Source organism: Physeter macrocephalus, chromosome 2 (genome assembly GCF_002837175.3).
Source record: "Physeter macrocephalus isolate SW-GA chromosome 2, ASM283717v5, whole genome shotgun sequence".
Classification (NCBI taxonomy): Eukaryota; Metazoa; Chordata; class Mammalia; order Artiodactyla; family Physeteridae; genus Physeter; species Physeter macrocephalus.
The window spans coordinates 136,880,866-136,902,766 of NC_041215.1; positions in this window are offsets into that span (position 1 = coordinate 136,880,866).

A 21,901-nucleotide genomic window follows, 5' to 3' on the forward strand; every position below is an offset into this window, starting at 1 on the left:
GGGGCCCCCCCAGCCGGTCGGCGAGGCCCCGGGAGCACAGCCCCCCTGGGAATCGCCGTGCCCCCCCCCCCCCCACCACCACCACCACCACCGAAGGCAGGTTCTCTGATCTCTGCTGTCTTCAGGGCTCTCTCGGGCCCTCCGTAGTTCACCCCATTACCAGATACTCATTCCTCATGGTAAACCTGCCCTTCTCAACTCACTCTGCGGCCGATGTTTCCTGACCAGGGTGAGTGCTCACCCAGGCCTGGGCAGGGAAAGGCCTGGCAGGGCTGCTCGAGGGGACATGCAGGTGCTTGGGTGGGTGATGGCTGGTTTCTTAAGGAGTTTTCTTTCTGTGCACGTGTGGTCTGGTCAGAAAGTGGCTGGGCTCTCACGCCAGAGACGCATGTTACACAGACACTCGTTGCTCTAGCTTCAGGCAGGGCAAGTGCTCTTCACTTATGTCTGATCGACTTTGGCCCAGTCATTCCACCTCTGCTCCAGGACTCCCCCTTCTCTGCAGCTTTGGCAGGAAATGTGAGCCCCGGAGAGCGGGTGCAGGGGGCAGAGCCATGGAGAGACGGCCCGCGTGGTCGGCACGGGCTGTTCCGGCCTGCACGGGCCTTTAAAGGGAGCCGGGTGCGTGGCGGGAGGGCAGAAGTGGGCAGGAGCCGGGCTCGGGAAGAGTGCACAGGGCACGGGCAGAATAGGCTGGCGGGCAGAGCTCTGTACACCTGAGCTGGGGCTGAAGGGTGAAGCGGCTCTCTAACCCCAGGCGCCCGCGGCCAGCCCTCCGCCAGCCAAGTGCAGGTTCCCCAGGGCCTGCGGAGCGGCCAGAATGGAGAGGCGGCAGGGTAAGCCCAAGCTCCCTGCAAGGACCACCCTGGGGTCACCTGTGACCACTGAGGGGCTCACGGCGGGCTGGGCTGGTCCAGGGCCCGCCTCCCTCCCAAGTGTAGAAAGAGCAGGAAGACGCAGACCAGCCACTGCCGATTAGCCGACCGCGGGTGAGCTGGGTGCTGCTGGATGTCGCTGTATACTGATGAGGACTGGCGCTTGGTGCTTACTGAGGACTCGTAGGTACGGCCAAGTACTTGTAGGTACTGCCAGCTGCTGCGGGGTATGGTTGGGGGCTGCTGGGGACTGCTGGGGACTGCCGGGTACAGGTGGGTGCTGCCCGCAGCCATTCTGGGGGGGTTTCCAAGGTCAGGATGCCAAGCTGGGTCCCAATAGAAGCAGCTTCTTCCAAGCTGCCAGGGAGCCGGTGCTGTGCAGGCATCTGAGTCATCAGCCCCTGGCATGATGCATCTCCTCGAAGTGGTGTGTCTGGGCGTCACCCAGTGTATTTCAGACCGCTCTTTGCTACACCAGGTGCCATGGAGCACTGTTCTCGGAGATGCCGGTGGATATTCCCCTAAAAGCAGGGGAGGTCAGTCCTTGTTCAAAAGTGCAGGGGATGCCTTGTGCTGCATCCCTGGGGGGCTGCCCCGGCTCACCGCGGGGCACCAGAGGTTCTGAGAAGCCCTTCAACCAATACCATAAACCCTTTCGGTGTAGGAAACCTGTGTGAGCAAGGAAACTATTAACCACCCAGTGGACCAGTGTTTCAGGGAACCCCAAGATTGAGAAGCCTTGGTTTGGATCCTCTATCTTTCTCAGGGGAGAACAAATCATTTCATATGTTTGGGGAAATTCTTTAGAAGACCAAGCCATGGGGGGTGATAAGTAGATTCAAAAATACAGTGGGCATGACGTCACCTGACTAACAGCTCCTTCCCTTGAGCTTAGTGTTCTCCTCTAGTATAGATCCATTCATAATGATTTCATCTATAAAGAGAGCAGGGAGGAGGCAGAGAGAGAGAAGACGCTGTTGAGAAGGTGAGATTGCATGCCCTCGTGGAGAGACCTGTAGCCACGGGAGGGTCGGGCGGTTCTCTCAAGCCCCGTGTCTTCTCCGGCAACGTCTTCCTCGGGCCCCACCTGCCCGAGTCACACAGGTACCCACGCCAGTTACACAGTCTCGTGTACTCAGTGAGAACCTCACCGTTGCTCTTCCCTCCGCTGGGAAATCTGCCCTTTCCTCTAGTAAAATTCCGCATTCAGATTGTTCTCAGGGACCAGAATCAAGTCGGATCTGCCCCCCAGGTCCCCACCCATCCAGCTGCCCCTACCGCTGCCCCGAGCCCAAGCCCTGCCCTCCAGCTGGCTGTCTGGTAGGTGGGGAGTCAGGACGTGTACACCCAGAACATCAACGCCAAGTTCATCACTGTGCAAGACAGAGGGAAATCTGGGGAGGCTGGAGAGAGGATGCCCAGGTGAGCCCCGAGGATGAGGCGGCCTTGGGCTGGGCCTGGGCTGTGGCCCTTCGGAGATGGCCGTTCCCGGCAGAGGGAAGAGGCCCAGCCTGAGGGCGATGGAGGGTCCCGGGGGTGGGCGGGGGAGCCCATGGCAGGGTGGCTGCCGGCTGGAGGACCAATGAAGTTGGAAAGGAGGTTGATACCCTGGAGATGGTCAGCCGTTCTCAGAACCCACAGCCCCTAGGCCTCTGACCAGCGGGTGACCTGAGGCCGCCCCGGGTTACCCACCCCCGGGTCACAGCTTCCTTAAGGCGCTGAGCCTGGTGGGGGGCTGAAATGGGTGGGGCAGCGCTCACAGAGCCCCAGCTCCTCCGTGCCGTCAGGGAAGCCTGTGGATGAGGCCGGGCATGACGTCACGGGGGAAGCTCAGCCGAGAAAGGACCTTGGGATGGAGAGCGGCCGGTCAGAGCTGCTCCTGGGGGTGGCCACCCTGGGCCGAGGCAAGCCGGCGGGGCGTTGGGGGTCCAGGGAAACCGGGGCGAATTGAGTCGGGGGTCCAGGGAAACCGGGGCGAGTTGAGTGGGGGGTCCAGGGAAACCGGGCGAATGGAGCGGGGGGTCCAGGGAAAGGGGGGCGAGTGGAGTTGGGGGTCCAGGGAAACCGGGGCGAGTTGAGTCGGGGGGTTCCAGGGAAACCGGGGCGAGTTGAGTTGGGGGTCCAGGGAAACCGGGGCGAATTGAGTCGGGGGGGCCCAGGGAAACCGGGGCGAGTTGAGTTGGGGGTCCAGGGAAACCGGGGCGAATTGAGTCGGGGGGGCCCAGGGAAACCGGGGCGAGTTGGGGGCCCAGCTCAGAGGTTCTGCGCGACCCATCGGGCCCCCCTGCCTTTCCTGACGCCGAGGTGAGCCAGCCGCAGACGAGGCTCTGAAATGACCCCTTTGCCGTTTCCTCGCAGGAGCAGCTCTTCTCGGCCAGTGCAGGTTAGTTAATCTCGAGTCGTTTTAATATATGCTCAGCCAAGTATTTCCACCTTTGGGATTTGGATGATTCATAAAAGAGACAGAGCTCTCCCCTCTACAGAGAAGAGCTGTGCATTAAGCATTTGACTTATGGGGGCAAATCCAAACATACATAATTTTTCTGCTATAATTGGGGATGGAGGAGGAACATATGTGACCTCAAAGTTGCTTTATTTTCTTCCTCAAGAACAGACATTTATTTGGCCGTTTTAAAAGTCTCTTTTAAAAAATGATGGGAAATAATGTGTATGTATGTAAAGCTTCAATGAAAAGTTGAAAAAGGTCGGGGGGTGGGGACTGGAAACAACTCACATCTCCAGCACTGCAGGGACGGTTATACGGATGGCGGTGTATCTGCAAAGGTGTGTGCCACGCAGTCCTTCCAAAGGACCAGGCTGTTTCCTAGAACCAGATAAACAGCCTCATGAAATAATGGTGGACACAAACATACAATACCTAGCAGTATAGCCTGGGGCCGCGACCCCAGCAGGTCCTCGGCGTGACCTCAGGGATGACCTTTCTAGTGGGGGCGGGGCACGACAAGTGGCTGTGGCTGCCTGTCCCCTGCCGCCCTCAGCAGCTTGTGTGCGTTGACCCTCTCATCAAAGCTTCTCCTTAAGAAATGTGTCCCTCCCTGGGGGAAATGATTTTCAGGCCCTGCTGGGGCTGGTGGAAAAGCCCGGGGCTTGCAGTGCAGAGACCGGAGCTCCAGTGGCAGTGTGGCTCGTGACACGGGCTGCTCACGCCCCCAGGGAGCCTCTGTTCCGGCCTGGCAGTGGGGAATGGTGTCGAGTGCAGGGTCCCCGGGGTCGGGACATGTGGCAAAACCACAGACCAAGGAACCCCTTCGTGTTGACAGCAGCTTGAGGCACTGGGGGTGGGGCAGCCTGGAGATGAGGAGACGGGAAGGGTGTCTCTGAGGGGGGCCGCAGGAGGAAGATCCGGGCTGCGTCTGGTGCACAGGGACAAAACGGGTCGAAGGCGCCAGGCCGAGGCTCGTCGCGCCGAGCCACACGGCAGCCGGCACGCTCCAGCGACGGAGTGGGGCCCGGGAAGCACGTGGACCTGGGCATTCAACAAGGCAGAGCGGCCGTCTCTGCGGATTTGAGCTCCGTCCCTCCGGTGGGGACGGCAGGCCTCCAAGCCCTGGCCCTCGGGTTACCGTGATAACCCTGGAGACGGCTGCGCAGGGAGGGGACAACTTGTGTCATCTCTGTGCACGGCACCTGCCACACGCGGACGGACGGTAGTGACGCTCTGTCCAGTCCTTAGAGGGGGAGAGACCCTAGGCGAGGTGCGTCCTGGGAGGGGCGAGGGTCACAGGTGGCGAAGGGGCAAAGGTGAGTGCTGTCCCCCTCTACCTGTCCCTGCATGGGGCCCCGCACATTCCTCCTCCTGGCACAAGGCTACAGCGCACTTAAGGGTTTTTGTGACCCCCTGGAGGGGTGGGATAGGGAGGGAGGGAGGGAGACGCGAGAGGGAGGGGATATGGGGACACGTGTATACGTGTAGCTGATTCACTTTGTTATACAGCAGAAGCTACCACACCGCTGTAAAGCAATTATACTCCAATAAAGATGTTAAAAGAAAAAATCAAATAAACCCTGAACCGTCTTTACTCGCTTCCTCCCTCCCAGCGGAAGAGCCCAGGGCCCTCGCTGAGTCCCTGCAGCCTCCCGCCCGACCTCCCCCTGCCACACGTTGCCTCCCGTGCCTTCGTATCCTCGCTCCCCAAGGGGGAGTCTTGGCCCTGGCCTGGACCGTTGCTCTTCTGAGAGGATGTCAGAAATCTGGCCGGAGGTCCCGGCAGCCTCCCTTGCTGCCTGCCCTGCCGACGCCAGCATCCCCCCCCATCGCGAACATCTGGCTGTATCTGCAGGGCTGAGTGCGGGCTAGCTTGCACTCCAGGCAACTACCGCCCCAGCCAGGGTGGACCCCCAGCCCCCAGTGGTTGGCCTGACCCTGAAGTTCAGCCGTGGGAGACGCTGCTGCCCGCACGCCCACCTCGCCCCGTTTATCCCCATCCTGCACGGTTCCCATCCAATCAGACAGCTGCCCTCGACTCTCTAGAGCTGTTGCAGGGCGCTGGAGTCGGTTCGGGCCATGAGGTAATCGCTTGGACGGCAGCTCCAAGTTTGACGCTTGCCAGTATCGACCCCGCAGACAAGTCAGGACAGCGCAAGGCTCCCTTGGGAAGCCATCCCTCTGCAGGAGGACTTCCCAGGAGCAAAGGGTGCGGTGGTGGGGGGGGGGGCCCTGCAGAGGGCCTGGGATAGGCCTGAGCTGCGACGGTCACCGGCTGCCCTCCGACGGGCCCCCCGAGCCTTCCGGGAGGCCGCTGGGCCTCAGGGCCTCGGACAGCTCCTGTTGTCCCTCCAGGGTGACCGGGCTGCCCCCGCACCCAGGCTCCCAGGAGGACGTGACCCCGAGCTGAATGGGCCCCCGTGATCGCCAGCTTGACCGTCTGAGGGGAGGCGTGAGCGTCCATCGGAGATGAGTGAGTCTCCGCACAGGAGAGGCCGGAGGCCAGATTCAAAACCGGACCGCATGTGCCCCCCTGGCCCACGTGGGGAGGGGTCAGAGCACCAAGGCCATGTCTCCAGGCGTGTGTCCGAGCTCTTCCCGGGCCCTGCCTCTCCTAAGGGCACCCCCAGCCCGCAAAGAGGAGAAACAGAGACTCAAAGAGACCACCGACCCGGGGATGCTTCCCCAAGCCCAGCCAGGGGAGGGGGGCAGGGTGCGCTTCTGCCGTAGACAGGGTGGAGCTGGGGAGGGAGAGGAGGGCGCGCAGGTGGGCGAGGGGGTGGAGAGGACAGTGCCGTCTGGACACACAGCTGTCCTTCCTTGGGGACCCCCACACGGACCCCTCCCTGGGGACAAGCCACCTCCAAAGGCCCAGGATAGGGCTGGGGGACCTGAGGGACCCCTCGCTGTGGATGGGGGTGAAGGCAGAGCTCACCCCTCCCCGGGAAGCCGAGCAGCCTTTTGGGGACGCCCCCAATCCCCCCGCCAAGCTCCATGGGCTTTGATGCAAACACGCGTCTCCTGCCGGGGAGGTCACAGCCTCACAGGCACACACGCGCAGTCACACACATGCACACGTGCATACACGGGCCGCCACATAGGTGTGCACTGCCGCGTTACAACCACATGTATGCACACGTGCTCACACAAGCACGCTCTTCAGAACACCACCCTTCCCAGAGAGCAAACCTTTTCAAGTCAAAAGCCCACGCCCACCCTGTCCTCCCCACCTTCCTGCCTCCTTCCCACGCTGATTTACCGCCCCCAAGACGGCTCCCCGCAGAGTGTGAGGAAGCCCAGACTCCCCATATTTCCTCGTGGATTTCACTTCCTTGCCAGAAAAGTTCAGGGTTGGGTCAGATGCTTCCCCTCTGCGCTGCTGTGAGCTGAGTTTTCCCAGCCCCCTACCTATCCAGGTCTGGGTGTCCCTTTGGGGGAGGCAGAGCCTACGAGGGGAGGGTCCCATTGCTGAGGGCAGTGAGGGCACACACCCTGCGTGGTGGCCTCTGTGCAGTGCCATGTCCCCTGCGTAGCTTGCAGTGGAGTCCCGTGTCCTCACGTGTGGTGCACCCCGGCAGACGCCGAGTCTGGTGGGCAGGGAAGGTGTGGGGCTGTCCATCGGTGAGTCATTCAGCAAACGTTTCTGGAGCCCCTCCTGTGTCAGCCCGGGCTGGATACTGGGCGTGAAGATGGACAGGACAGCATGGCCCTGACCTCGTGGGGCGTGAGGTCTCTGCCTGGGACCGCCCGTGCCGGCCCCTGCCTGCCTTTCTCCACAGGGCGGCCGCCCGGGCTCTGTTCTTCCCGCAGCTGGTGGCTCCTTGGGCTGGACGTGACGTGAGGGCAGGCTCCGCGTCTGTCTCTGCACAGATGTTTGTGGCCCCCAGTGCACTCTGGTCTCAGCGAGCACTGCCGTTCCCAGTGGGAGATTTTTTCCCAGAAAAGTCCTCAGAGGTAGAATCCGAGAGCTCTCTGGTGACAGAGACGATCTCCAGCTGGTTGTGGGTCAGTTGGATTTTGCAGGTGAACTTGGTCAAGCACTATTTAGGGTCCAGCCCCAGCCCTGCCATCACCTCAGCTTAACCCTGGTTGTTTTGAATGAACAACATTTTTTCTTATTAAAAAGCAAGATGCATTTATTGTTGACATTTTAAGAAGCACAATTAGATAAGCAGAAATGAAAACACTCAAATATACTAATAAACTCACCATGCAGAGGTAAACAATGGTAACTTAAAAATAATTTTTTCTTAATGGTAACATTTTGATGATTACACTGTCAAACTTTGTCAATATGGAAATCACTAGCTATCTTGACACTCCCTCCATATCCTCTTTCTGTAAAACTGACATTTTGTTGAATATTCAACCTGCTTCGTTTTTTTACTAATAGAAGCACACTTCCTTGTAGGTGGATGTTGTCCATGTCCTTAGTTATTTCCTTGAGTGATATTCTAGGTGTCGGCGTCACTGGGCTTCTTGCGCCCTTTTCTGTAAACGTCTGGGGTCGCACCAGCTACCCGCCAGCCTCGCATTCATGAGACGAGGCTGGAACACCTTCGTAAGGTGGGAGGATGATTTTTCCTTACTTTTCAAGGGCTGAGGACTGTATTTCCACAATACAAGGCTCGAGACCAAGGCCCTGGTGGGTGATACACCCAGGAAGAGACCCCCTGTCTCCCCAGGAGCAAAGGAAAGAACGTCCCATCGAGATAGCGGGCTGTGTCCACGTGTCCACGCCGCCTCCTCCGCAAATCCCAGTGAAATGACGGAAGAGTGCTCGAAATAAGGGCCAGCCCACGGCTAGGCTGGGAAAATCTCCCCTCCCAGGGATGGTGAGGAATTTCTAGAAACAAGAGTGGATAGGATCCACCTGGAGAAGAATTGCTCCAAGTTGACCCGCTGACGGTGCCTGGAAGGCAGCTTCTCCGTGAGGCCCAGGAGCCCCAGGAACTACTCCGCGGGGCCCACCCTGAGCACGGGAGACGCAGGGCTCAGCGGTCAGACCACACAGACTGGAATATGGCACTGGGGAGGCAGGGTGGGTGTGGGGTTTGCAGCCCCGGGAGGGCCCTGAGGCTGGGAGCGGCGGGGAGATGAGCCCCAGGGACCCGAGGGCCACCCACCAGCAGGGAGAGCTGGGCCACCAGGGGCTGCCTCTCAGAGGCCCTCCTTCTGCCTCCTTCCCAGGGCCCTCGTCCTACGTCTCAAGGCCGGGGGACACCCCTCCCTTCTGCCTAATCCGGGGCCCCGTCTCTTCTGGCCCTTGGACAGCTTTTCAGCTTAGACATGGTCTTCTCTGCCGTCGATGGCTGTACTTTTTACAAGCTTATAAAAGTCCTCCGGGATTGCTAGTACACACGGAGATGTGCAGAGAACAATGAGCTCTGAGGACACGTGGGTGTCGGGGGCCAGCTTGGCTCCCTCCCCGACCCAGTGACTCATGTAGGGCAGCGCTGGACCACCCGGAATCTGGTCTCGTCACCGAGGCGACAGCTTCCTGCCTGCCTCCGGGATCGCGCGTGAGGGGCGCGTGGGGCTGGAGGGGCCCGCGGCCCTGGAGCCCCACCCCCTGCCCTCCAGGACCCAGGACTGACCTGTGGTTTGGGGGTGCACTCGTGCTACCCATTGTCCCCTCTCTCCTGAAAATATTCCCAACGCAGATGTCCTACATTTGTGTGCATGGCTTACGAATACAAAAAGCCAAACTTGGGAAGGAAAAACGTCTGAAATCCTCTACCACTTAGAGTCCAAGTTTGCCTTTTCCGTCACAGACTTTGCTTTGAAGCACGCCAGCACCACCAAATCAACCTGTTTCGGCCGATGAGGTCACCCCAAAGTAACCGAGTGCGCCCAGTGTCCACCGAGGGAGGCGGGGGGGCGGGGGTGGGGCGTGGAGACTCACCATCTACTTGCAGCCCGTTCCCTGGGTCAACAAGGGACCGTCACTCGTGGCCGGCCGACGGTGCTATGCGGGGTGGGGAGCACAGCCCTTGGTCCAGAGGCCCCAGTACTGCCCGCAGAGTCAGGAGCCCCGCTCCCCGGAGCCCCGCGGCCGTGGCCATGAGCCGTTCACCCTGAGGTTGGACAAAACCAAGAGTAAGCCGTGCGTGCTTTGTCAGCTTTTGTTTTGGCCGCGGTATTTCGGTCCCCAGGGGACTGGCGATTTTAAAATGCTGGTCCTTCGTCACAGACGGTTTGAGAAACACTCGTTTGAAACACGGTAAATAATAACAGAATCAACCCCAGTAACAGTAATAGTATCACATGCACTTGAGCTGCCCATCATTGGCAGAGCAGCTACCGCGGTGGGCTTAGTGGGCGAAGAAACCCATCTAGATCATTTCTCGTAGCGTCATGGAAACGTTGCCCTGAATCAACTGATTCACCAGTAGATAATGCCCCCTCTTGGTTTTATCAATGATGATTCATAAAGACAAATTCGACACTTGGATAAAAAATAATTTTTACATTTCAAAGAACAAGATGACAAACCAGTAGACACGAGCTCTCGAGGGGTGCTGGTCGCCTCCCTCCGGGGGACTCCCCTCTGCGTGTTCTCCCGTGGTGGGGGTCAAAGCCTTCCCTTCTAGGAAGGAGGTGCACTTGCTGTCTGCACCATCCTCCCCTCTTCCCCAAATCTGGTGGCAAAATGGCTGTGGAAGGCTGTCAGGTCGGGGCTAAAATATTGGATGGTTTGGATAAGTTGTCTGAGCTGAGACCTGTGCGGAAGGAGACTGCAACCATGCACTGTGTGGGGAAGCGAGGTCCCCGTGGGGCGTCCGAACAGTGCAAGCAGACAAGGGGAGAACGCTTAGGAGATGGGGCAGACCCACTGCTGATGGGGGAGTCTGGCTTGGACAAGGGCGATGGAGAGAAAATCTACTTCCAGAAACATTTATGAATCACTCCCCAGTTGTGCAACCCTGTGCCGTGACTCTGGGGGGTACAAGATAATTACAAAATGCCATCCTTTCCCAAGAGTATTAGTCTTGTTTCTACGTTAAGTAATTTCCTTCCTTTCCCTCTTTCTTGTTTTAAACCCAAAGCCCAAGAACAATGAACTAAGACCTTAAGGTCTGCGTGGGTCATCCTGGAGGCTTCCAGGGAAAAGGGGCAAAGCTAGTTTCCCTTTTTGCTTTGACTGCTAGGAAGCTCAGAGCCAAATCTGCAACCTCCACCCTCACCCCCAGCAACTGTACAGGGACACAAAGTGTTCACTCTGGATTCTGTTTGGACTCTTGTCTTCACCCTTTTCTCTTATTTATTCCCTTCACCCCGGTTTCACTCCTAGCATCCATGTTCTTGGCTCGCAGTACGAACACAGTCTGGGGAGGGAGGTGGAGACATTGCTCAGGACCCCGTGGCGGCCTTGGCTTCCCTCCCTCGCTGCACGAGGACGTGGTGCCGAGTTCAATTCAAGGGCCAGGGTGCTCGATGTTTGCAAACATTCCTCAGAGGGAAGCCTGTGGACTGTCACCTAGGTTCGTCCAAATGGCGATTGGCGCCAAGTCTGAAGGGCTGTGGGGGCAGGAAAAGCCCACCTTTTCTCAAGTCCGCAGCCCTACCCGTGGCGGCCAGCGTGGGCCCCAAGGGGAGCCCCGTCCTGGGGGCCCCTGTCTGGGCAGGGCTCCTCATCCTCCGTGGAACAACCAGAGAGCTCAGAGCAGGAGCGCGGCCGTGCTGTCTTCTCTCAACCCCAAACCCATCGCGGCTGCAGGGCAGGGTCGGGGAACCGCCTCTGCGTCTGTGCTTTGGGACAGGGCATATTGACGACGGTGAGCTCTTGTCCCTCAGCTTGAACGGGGCCCTGAGGGGAACCCCGGCTCCGGGTGAGGGGACTTTCACCAGCAGCGCAGTTCATGGCTTGGTTGTTCCCAGAGAACTGATCGGGCCACCCAGAGCCCACGGGAAGGATGCTCAGCCGCCTCCAGCCCTCGGAGATTGTGCGAGGGACAGACACCCTCATCTTTCCCGATCACCAGGTCCTGCTTCACGGTCCCAGCCGTGCCTGGTGGCCGGCAGAGAGCGTAGGCTGCCCAGGGTGTTCACAAAGCTGTCCTGCCATTTAAAGCCTTTCACCTCCACGCGTCTATGCCTGGGAGACGGCCGTGTGAACGCACGAGTCTGTCCCTGACCCTGAGTGACTGGGCCTTCCCGCCTGCTCCGGCCCCACTGGTCCTGGCCACGGAACGTGGCTGCAGCCTCGGCTGCACAGACTAATTTTGGGTCACAGGATCTGAGATAAGAATACATCCTGTAAGATTGTGAAACTCAGTTCTATAAAGCTTCAGAGTATTTGCTTTCTTGCGTGTTATTTGGGAATTGGTTTTGTCTCACCCCCTAACTGAAGCTTTTAAAATGCCCAGGAATTCCCTGGGGTCTTGCTAAGACGCTGTGTCTGTGTGTGAGGTGTGGTCCCAAGCTCTTGCTGCACACACACCTATTACAGCTCTTAATCTCCACGCCCTGAGGGTACGTTGTTTGAGAAGAAATGGGTCCTTAACTTTGGCACAAACCTCTAACCTATCGAATAGGAGGAAACCCATGTCTCTAAGTTAATTGCTGGTCATAAAATCTTAAGAATTACGTTTATGATCCACACTTATAATCATCTCAGATAAACAGAGCAGGTTTTACACAAATAAATGGAGCCATTTCACGGAGAAGTTTAATGACTCTTCTCCCTCGTCGTTTCCACAGTGAGTCATGTGATGACAAACTGAGTCAAGAGGAATTTTGCTGAATCAAGGCTTTACCCAGATAATATTCATCATGATACAGACCTGCTAACACTCTCAGGCTTTCCCAAAACAAGAACTTACAGGCAGTTGTAAAGGCAGCCAGGAAACCCAGACCCTCCGTTTCCAGCATCATCCGCCACCACGTTCCGAAAGGCCTGCTGGTCCCGCCACTCGTCTGCTCAATACCTGCCCCTGCGACGGCAGCACCCCGGGTCTGCCTGCTCCAAGGCCCAGCGGGGAGACGGCTTGGAGGGCTCGGAGCTGCTGCCCAGGGCGGCCTCCCAGCCAGGATGGCCCACCACCTAGCCCCAGGCTCCCCAAGGGCACCGCCTCTCACAGCTGGCGTCCTGGCCGTGCGAGGCCTGCCCTGCAGCGTCCTGCCGTCGGGCAAGACAGAGGCTCTTCCCGTTGCCTTCTTTGACTTCGTCTCCCCACAGATGGAGAAAGAGACCGGAGGGTTCCGTTGACCAGCTCTGCTCGGGAAACCTGCCAATTTCAGAGCCCCCCCACCCACCGGCCAGGCCTTATCAGCTGATCCTCCGTGAAGTGAGGTCCTCGGAGGTCTCCCAGCTCATCTGGAGGGGAGGGGGGAGGGGAAGGACACAGCAGCTTTACGCAGCTTCCTGTGCTTTTCATAAAAGAAAAAAATCATCTCCATCTCCATCTGTTTTCTTTTTCAGATAAAATCTATTTTAGGACAGAAGTATGCGCTCCACTTTACCACGCTCGCCTCCCCAGCGTTTGGACGTGGCCTCCTCTGTGGGTGGCTGCAGCTGCGGCCCGTCTGTCCCTCCAGCACGCTCAGAGCCGGGCAGGGGGTCAGTCCCAGGGAGTGCGGCCCGCGCAGGCGAGCCCAGGAATGTTCATAAATAAAAGTGCGTGAGCCCTCACAGGTGGCCTGCGCTGTCCAGGGCCCCTGCCCCCGAATCCCCACGGGCTCCGGGACCCCCGTGAGCTCCCCGGGCTTTGTCTGGACTGATGAGTCCCCCAGCAGGGGTGTCCCAAGGGGCAGCGCCCTGAGGCTGGGAGCAGCACCCGGGAGCTTTCGATGGGTACCGCTCCCCGCACCAGCACTTTCCTCTCGTAACTCCAGAGCAGAGTAGGTCAGGGCCTCTGGTGAAACAGAATCTAACTCAAATCACTGTCTTAAGGGCTTCTCAACAAGAGCCATGGGTTCCCTGTAATTCCAAGCCTGAGGTCTGGTGGTTCTCCTGGGCCACGATTCTCAGACAGAGGCTGGTCACACACGCAGAGCTTCCGGACACGTCTGCCTACAGCTGAGGTGGTCACACGTCCCGGGGGGCTGGAAAAGAGCTCTGCATGTGCCCAGCCCGGGTGCTCTTCACTGGTGCACCAGGCACTTTTCCCAGTTATACCGTCCCCTCCGCACCACCATGGCCTTGGGGCATGATCGCGCGGCAAACCCTGTCTGCTGGGCTACCGTGAGCTGAAATCGACCACAACCCCTCTGGGTAGCGTGGCCTCAAATCCAGCTGCGCTGAGTTGCGGGGCTTTAAGCAAACGTTAAGTCGACGTTGGTGACAGGAAGAAAAATATATAGCTAAATACATGAGAAAAGAAAAAAAATTCTTCCAGCCCATTTTTAGCAATAAGGACACACATTTTCTCAGGCAGTATATTAAGGCATTTCTGGGGTCTTCCCTGGAGGTCGCCAGCCCGCGGGAACACTGGTGTGGGAACAGGAGGGCCGGAGGCCTCGGTGCAAACCCTCCCGGGGAGGCCCCTCCATCCATTTCCATTCTCGCCTGGAACACACGGAGCCTGACGGAGCCTCAGCAAGAGTTCAAGTCTGATTCAAGGTGGTGTGTTTTGAAATACTGGCAGGATTTTTAGGACACTAGGAAAAATCAGGAAAAGTAAAAATAACAAAGGGTTTAGACACTAAGTAACAGAGAGAAAAGAAAGAAGTGGCCTGCGCTACCCAGAATAAGTGTCTCTCTCTGATAACGGAAAGAGCTGGAATGCGCCGCCCCGCAGCCCCCGCCAGGCCAGCCTGGGTCTTGGTCTCCTCGCAGACGCCCAGAGGGCCAGTCACGGGGTAGAAGTTCTCGGCGTCTCAGGATGACCTTCCCTGGGGGGTGAGAAGAGAATTTTCTCCCGTAGGAAACTGACTCAATTCGGGCCCCACTTCTAGGCCTCAGGGTCAGGAGCCGCGTCAGCCCCGTCCCGGCCGCCGTCGTCAGTACCTCCGGGTCTGAGTTCCCGGCAAACTTGGCGTTTCTCGACTTCTCAGCCTCGCGGGCCGCCCAGCCGCTCCCTGCCCAGCTCCCCACGCGGCACCCGGAAGGTAGTGAGGTCCTGCCGGCCGGGTGGCCGCACAGCGGGTCCCTGCAGCTGGCCCGCGGGGGTCCTGGCAGGCCCTGGCTGCACATATGGTGAGGGTGCCAGGACGCCAGGCCACCAGGCCCAGCCCTCCTCGTCACCCCAGGAGAGTTTTCGTCTTCTAGGATGACAACTGGAACCAGATGTTTCTCCAAACAGGGGAAGGGCCACGGCAGGCCCTGTGTGCCGCGCCACCGCTTTTGTCTGGGGCGGGGGGGACGCGCCAGTGCCACTGGTGCAGCCGGGACCCTGCAGGGCCCAGAGCTGCACTCAGGCGGGCCCAGGGGCACAGGCTCCCAGGTGGGCACAGGCTTGCATGCGGCGGGGCCTGCGGCTCCACCCTCAGGTGTCCTCTCCTGGCATCTGGGCTCTGTCCCTCCCTGTCCCCTCGCCGGTCCCAGTGCGTCCGGAGCCTCCCAGCTCCAAGCCGGCCTCATGATCGCTCCACTTGGCTTTTTCAGCGCCTGACTCGGCCCTCGGCTCTCCGTTGCCAAATTCTGCCGCTCGTCACCGCGAGCCAGGCTGGGGACGTCGTGGGGTCAGGGCTGCTGGCCAGGGCATCGGAAGGCTGTCCTCAGGACGCGGGAGCGCGGTGTGCAGGGCCTGCAGACTCTGGGCCAGCGGCAGGAGGCAGCCCCCAGAAACAGCGGGTAGGCTCCCCATGCAGTCCAGCCTGCGCCCCTCTCTCATCACCATCCACCTCCAGCCTTCTCTCGAGCCACAGCTGCTGCCTGCTGGCCCGGAGCCCGCTTGCCCACATGGGCAACTCTCAACGGCCCTGCCTTCCCCAGCCAACGGCCTTCAAACCACCCCTTCCTTTGGGAATCATGGGCAAGGGCTTGCCCGGCGCCCACCAAGGTAAGACACACTCACCGTCCTCCAGGAGGTTGTTTCTCAAAGAGAAACGAGCAAATAATTGCAGGGGCTGAACGATTGCCAAGGTAATGCCATGTGAGCAGGGAAACCTATCCTTTGGAGCGGCACTGTCCACAGACCCCTCTGTGTCCTGTCCCTGTAGCGTCCAGTGTGGCCGCCACTAGCCACATGCCGTGGGGGGCTGAGATGTGGCCGGTGTGACTGAGGAACTGGGTCTTCCATTTAGCGTCACTCCAGTTAATTTGGATTCAAATGAAACAGCCTCATGTAGCCAGTGGCCACCTTATGGGACAAAGCAAGCCCTAGAGGATCCACAGACAATGCCACAAAAACATTGGAATCAAGACATTTTAAAATACGAGATTGTTTAAAAAGTGAACAGCTGTTAAGACGCTGGGAAGGCTGCTACTGGAGAGTGCAGCAGCGCCCGTAACTGTGGGTGCAGCACCCCTCGTGTCCACGCTGCCGGGGTGACCTCACTGAGAGGAAACCTGTCAGACGGGGGTGCCGCTGTGGGAGTGGGCCTGTGCCCCAGACAGGCAAAACCTTCCAGCCAGTGATTAAAGATGGAGCCCCAAACCACTCCAAGGAGGCACCGCACACCTAGAATTTGGAAACCTAAGCACAGACATTCACCCCAATATTATGAAGGGTGTGTGACCATGCCGCGGCCCATCTGGGTGACCTGGAGGTCGAGGAGAACAGATGGAGAGCTGAGAGCTGCCTTTCCCCTCACCCAGGCCACGCTGCTCCAGGAGGTCCAAGGTGCAGATCACTGGGATTGGAGACTGCAGGGTGCAGGCATGCATATCACAGGGGTTTGGGATGCAAGGTGCAGGGTGTGGGCACCACTGGGGGCAGGGAGGCATTTATTTAACAAGTAAATACTTGGTTAATGTTTCCTTGAAGCACTGTTCTGAATAGAATGACTTTGTCAATAAACTTTCATCACCATCCCCACTTCCTGAAGAGGTGCCACAGCACAGAGGATAAGATCGAGATCCCTGGGCTCGGAGGTTTAGCCAGGTGCCAGCGTAACCTTGGGCTGTGCTTCCAAAGTCTCACCTGTGAAACGGGGTGGTGACGGTGACACCTGCTCCAGGGCAGGTGACAGCACAGGACGAGGGGGTGCTGGACAGCTCCCTGAGCGTGGTGAACAGGGGTGGGGTGGGGAAGGTCTCCATGAGCCTCCTGTGCCGTGGTGTTTCTACACTGGGCGGTGCTGAGCCAACAGCAAAGGGAGGGGCGGCCCCCACACCTGGATGAGGGATGCTGCGCTGCCAGCAGAGGCCCCCAGGGTGGGGGGCTCCATCCCCTGCGAGCCTCCACATCTCCCTGGGTGGACTGGGTTTGGGATGAGATTCCCCTGGGGAGTGAGGCCTGGGCTGTGAGCCCAGCACCTGGGTTAGGAAGCGCCAGACCCTTGTGCTGTAGCACCTCTCTGCTTCCTGGGTAAGGGGTCCCGGCTGGACAGCCTCCTGGGACCCAGGCCACTTGAGGATGGTCTCAGAGCCCGTGAGCCTGAGGTCCAGCTTGGAACATGAGACTTGAGCCATAAGCATCTCATTCTTAGTATGGACTTTCTTCCTCCTGCAAAGACCCAAGTGCTTTTGGTGTCCGCCTTGAACTCTGACAGACTCCCCAGGAACACGAAATTCCCCGTCACCATGAAAAATGAGAGTGGATCTTCTAATTAACTGATGTAAGCATGCACTCAGCATTCTCTTGACAGAGTCTAGAAAAACTAAAACAGAGGTTATGTTCTGATGTTGATCTTACGGAGTTTTCTTTTATAGCATGATTTATTTTCATTGAAGTTTAATTTTTGTACCATAGAATTCATAAGTGTACAATTCAATAATTTTCAGTAAATTTATAGAGTTGTGCAACCATCACCACAATCCAATTTTAAAACATTTCCATCACCCCAAACCAGAACGTTCTCTCATGCCTGTTTGCAGCCAATCTCTGCCCCAACACCTAGCTCCAGGCAAATACTGTTACGTGCTCTGTCACCAGAGACTTGCCTCTCTGACATTTTACATGAATGGACTCATACAATGCTTTTTAATATAATTTTTATTGGATCTATAATTGATTTACAATGTTGTGTTAGTTTCAGGTGTACAGCAAAATGGATCCAGAGACTTGCCTCTCTGACATTTTACATGAATGGACTCATACAATGCTTTTTAATATAATTTTTATTGGATCTATAATTGATTTACAATGTTGTGTTAGTTTCAGGTGTACAGCAAAATGGATCAGTTATACATACACATATATCCACTCTTTTTTAGATTCTTTTCCCATAGAAGTCATTACAGAGTATTGAGTAGAGTTTCCTGTGCTATACGTAGGTCATTATTAGTTCCCTATTTTATATATAGTGGTGTGAATATGTCAACCCCTCATACAATGCTTTTACTAAGCATAGTGTTCTGTTTTTCAAAAAAAAATTATTTATTTATTTTTGGCTGCATTGGGTCTTCGTTGCTGCACGCGGGCTTTCTCTAGTTGTGGCGAGCGGGGCTGCTCTTCGTTGCGGTGCTCAGGCTTCTCGTTGCAGTGGCTTCTCTTGTTGCGGAGCACAGGCTCTAGGTGCACGGGCTTCAGTAGTTGTGGCTCACGGGCTCAGTAGTTGTGGCTCGCGGGCTCTAGAGAGCAGGCTCAGCAGCTGTGGTGCACGGGCTTAGTTGCTCTGTGGCATGTGGGATCCTCCCAGACCAGGGATAGAACCCGTGTCCCCTGCATCGGCAGGCGGATTCTTAACCACTGCGCCACCAGGGAAGCCCCCAAGCATAGTGTTCTTGACATTCATCTATGCTATCATCTGTCAGTACTTTGTTCCTTTTTATCCCCGAATAGTATCCCACTGTACGAATATTCCACATTTCGTCTGTTCAGTCACCAGCGAGTGGACACTTGGATTGTTTTTAGTCTCTTATGAATAATGCCATTTTGAACATTCTCATACAAGTTCTTGTGAGGACCTGTGTTTTCATTTCTTTGGGGTGTTGTATTAGCCTACTCTGGCTGTGATAACAAATACCACAGACCGGTGGCTGGTAAACAACAAACATTTATTTCTCACAGTTCTGGAGGCGGGAAGTCCAAGATCAGGGTGCAGGCAGATTCAGTGTCTGGTGGGGGCCTGCTTCCTGGTTCATAGACGGCTGTCTTCTCGCTGTGTCCTCACACGGTGGAGGAGGCCAGGGAGCTCTCTGGGGTCCCTTTTATAAGGGCACTAATCTCATTCATGACCTACTCACCTCCCAAAGCCCCAACTCCTAATACCATCACCTTGGGAGTTAGGATCGCAACATATGAATTTTGCGGGGACTCGAACTTTCAGAAGATAGCGGGTAGATACCTGCGGCGACTCAATTCTCAACATTTTGAAGAGCTGCCAACCTGTTTTCCCGAGTGGAAACATTTGACATTCCCACTGGCCATGAACGAGGGTCCCAGTTCCTCCGCATCCTTCTCATCACTTAGGATGGTCTGTCCCTTTGATGGCAGCCGTTCTAGCAGATGTGAAGGGGACCATCACAGTGGTTGGGTGGCATTAACCCTCGCGTCCCATGAGCCCGAGCATCTCTTCATGGGCCTATTAGCCATGTGTACATCTTCTTTGGTGAAATAGCTATTTATATTTTTCACCCATTTTTAATTGAAGTCTTTATCTTCTTAGTGAATTGTAAAAGTTCTTTATATATCCTGGAGACAAGTCCTTTACCAGATACATAATTTCTAAGTGATTTTTCCCTGTCCATGGCTTGTCTCTTTTCTTGATGATGTCTTGTGACCTGCAAATTTTTTAATCTTGATGAAGTTCAATTTATCATTTGATTCTTTCATAGATCATGCTTTTAGCATCAAGATGAAGAATGCTTTGCTTAAGTCAAACTCTCAAAGATTTTCTCCTGTGTTTCCTTCCCAGAGTTTTAAGTTAGGTCTACGATCCACTTTGAGTTACTTTTTGTGGCTGTTGGGTGATAAGGGCCTAAATCCATCTTTTTGGCCTATGGCTATCCAATTGCCGCAGCACTTTTGTTGAGAAGACTCTCTTTTCCCTATTGATTTTCCTTAGCGCTTTTGATGAAAATGAAGTGACCATAAGTGTAAGCATTTATTTATGAACTCTTAATTTTTGTTCCATTGATCTATATGTCTACCCTATGCCAATAGCATATAGCCATGATTACTGTGGCTTTAGAGAAAGCTTTAAAAATCCCCCTTTAAATATAAATCCTCCTTTTGTTCTTCTGTTTCAAAATTGTTTTGGATATTCTGAGTCCTTTGCATTTCCAAGTAAATTTTATGGTCAGTTTGCCAATTTCTACCAAAAAATTATGCTGGGATATTTATAAGGTTTAATTGACTGTATAAATCAATTTAGGGAGAATTAAGATCTTGAGGATCTTGAGTCTTCCAATCCCTAAATGGAATATTTCTCCAATTATCTACATCTTCTTCAATTTCTTTCAGCAATATTTTAGTTTACAATGTAAAAGTCTTGCCCTTCCTTTGTTGAATTTATTCCTAAACGTTCGTATTCTTTTTTGACGCAACTGTGAATGGAATTATTTTCTTCATTTCATTTTTTATTGTTTGTTTCTAGTATATAGAAATAAAAATGGTTTTTGTATGTTGATCTTACATCCAGTAACCTTACTGAACTCACTGATGAGATTTATTAGTTTTTGTGGATTCATTAGGATTTTCTATCATGTCATTTTGAATAAAGAGAGTTTTACTTCCTCCTTTTAACCTAGATGCATTTAATTTTCTTCTAGCCTTATTTCATAAGCTAGAACCTCTAGCAAAGGTTAAATAAGCATAGAGTGAGTGGACATCCTTGCTTTTTTCCCAATCCTGTGTGGAAAGCATTCAGTCTCCTACCATTAAGTATAATATTTGCTGTAGGAGTTTTTAGTGTCCTGTATAGGAATGAGGATGTTTCTTTCTATTCCTAGTTTGTTGAGAATTTTTATCATAAACGGGTATTGGATTGTGTCAAAGGTTTTGTCTGTGTGTATTGAGATGACCATGTGTTTTTTCCCCTTTGTTAATGTGATATATTACTGTGTTGGAAAAACTCACTGCTTCCCTTTACATACTCACACAGAACACTTCTGTGACTAGATGTGTAGGTTTTCCACACTTCAAGCAGTTCTGTGACACTAGCTGGGTGTCCTACAACTTAATTCAATTCTGACACTAACCGGAATTAGACCCCACAGGTTGAGGGCTCAGTCCTGAAAGACTGACCCCCCCACTTCACATGCCAACTGAAAGTCCAGGTTGTCACCTGTGCTTCTGACCAGCTGGTTGTAAATTGGGGCTCACACAACATCCTCCTCAGATACAATAACTTGCTGGAACAGCTCACGGAACTCAGGGAAACACTTATGTTCACCAGTTTATTATAAAGAATGTGATAAAGGATACAGGTGAATATCCAGAGCGTAGAGATGCATAGGGTGAGATATGGGGCCTCCATGCCCTCTCCAGGTGGGCCACCCTCCCCATATCTCCACGTGTTCAGCAATTTGGAAATGCTACGAACCCCATACTTTCAGGATTTTTAGGGAGTCTTCATGACACAGGCATGATCGTTTATTAATGCAATTTCCAGCCCCTCTTCCCTCTCCAGAGAATGGGGCAGGGAGCAGAAAGTAATAAGCTTCTGCGCATGGCTTGGTCTTTCTGGTGACTGGCCCCCATTAAAGAGCTACCTCATTAAAACAAAAGATGTGCCTATCATCCAGGAAATTCCAAGGGATTTAAGAGCTCTGTGTCAGACACTTCTATCACTTAGGAAATGACAAGGGTTTGAGGAGCTCTGTGTCAGGAAGTAGGGTCAAAGATCAAAAATTAGCAGGAACCGAGGTTGAAGACCAATTTATATATTTCTTACATTCCACAGTTACATTAATTGATCTTCACATGTGAAACCAACCTTGCATTCTTGGGATAAATCTCACTTGGTCATGGTGTATAATCCTTTTTACATGTTGCTGGATTCAGTTTGCTGATGTTTTGTTAAGGATCTTAGTATCTATGTCTGTGAATGTTATTGGTCTATAGTTTCCTTTTCTTGTGATATCTTTGCTTGGTTTCTATATGAGAGTAATACTGGCCTCATTTCCCAATAGAGTCTATGAGGAATTCGTATGTTTCTTTGTTAAATATTTGATAAGATTCACCAGTGAAGCCATGAGTTTGGGCTTTTTTGTGGGAAGCTCTGTAATTACTAATTCTTTTAAAGAATTTTGCTATGGGATTATTTAGTATGAGTGAATTTTAACTTTTGGGGGGGTAATTTCCTTTAAGGTTTTAATGTCGGTGGTATGAAGTGGGGTGTTTTTGAGAAATTATAAACATACAATAAATAAGTAAATAAATATGACAAATATTCCTTCCCATTAACCAGAATATTAAACTGTTAACATTTATTCATAATTGTTTCCAATAAAAACCAGGAGAGGGCTTCCCTGGTGGCGCAGTGATTGAGAGCCCGCCTGCCGATGCAGGGGACACGGGTTTGTGCCCCGGTCCGGGAAGATCCCACATGCCGCGGAGCGGCTGGGCCCGTGAGCCATGGCCGCTGA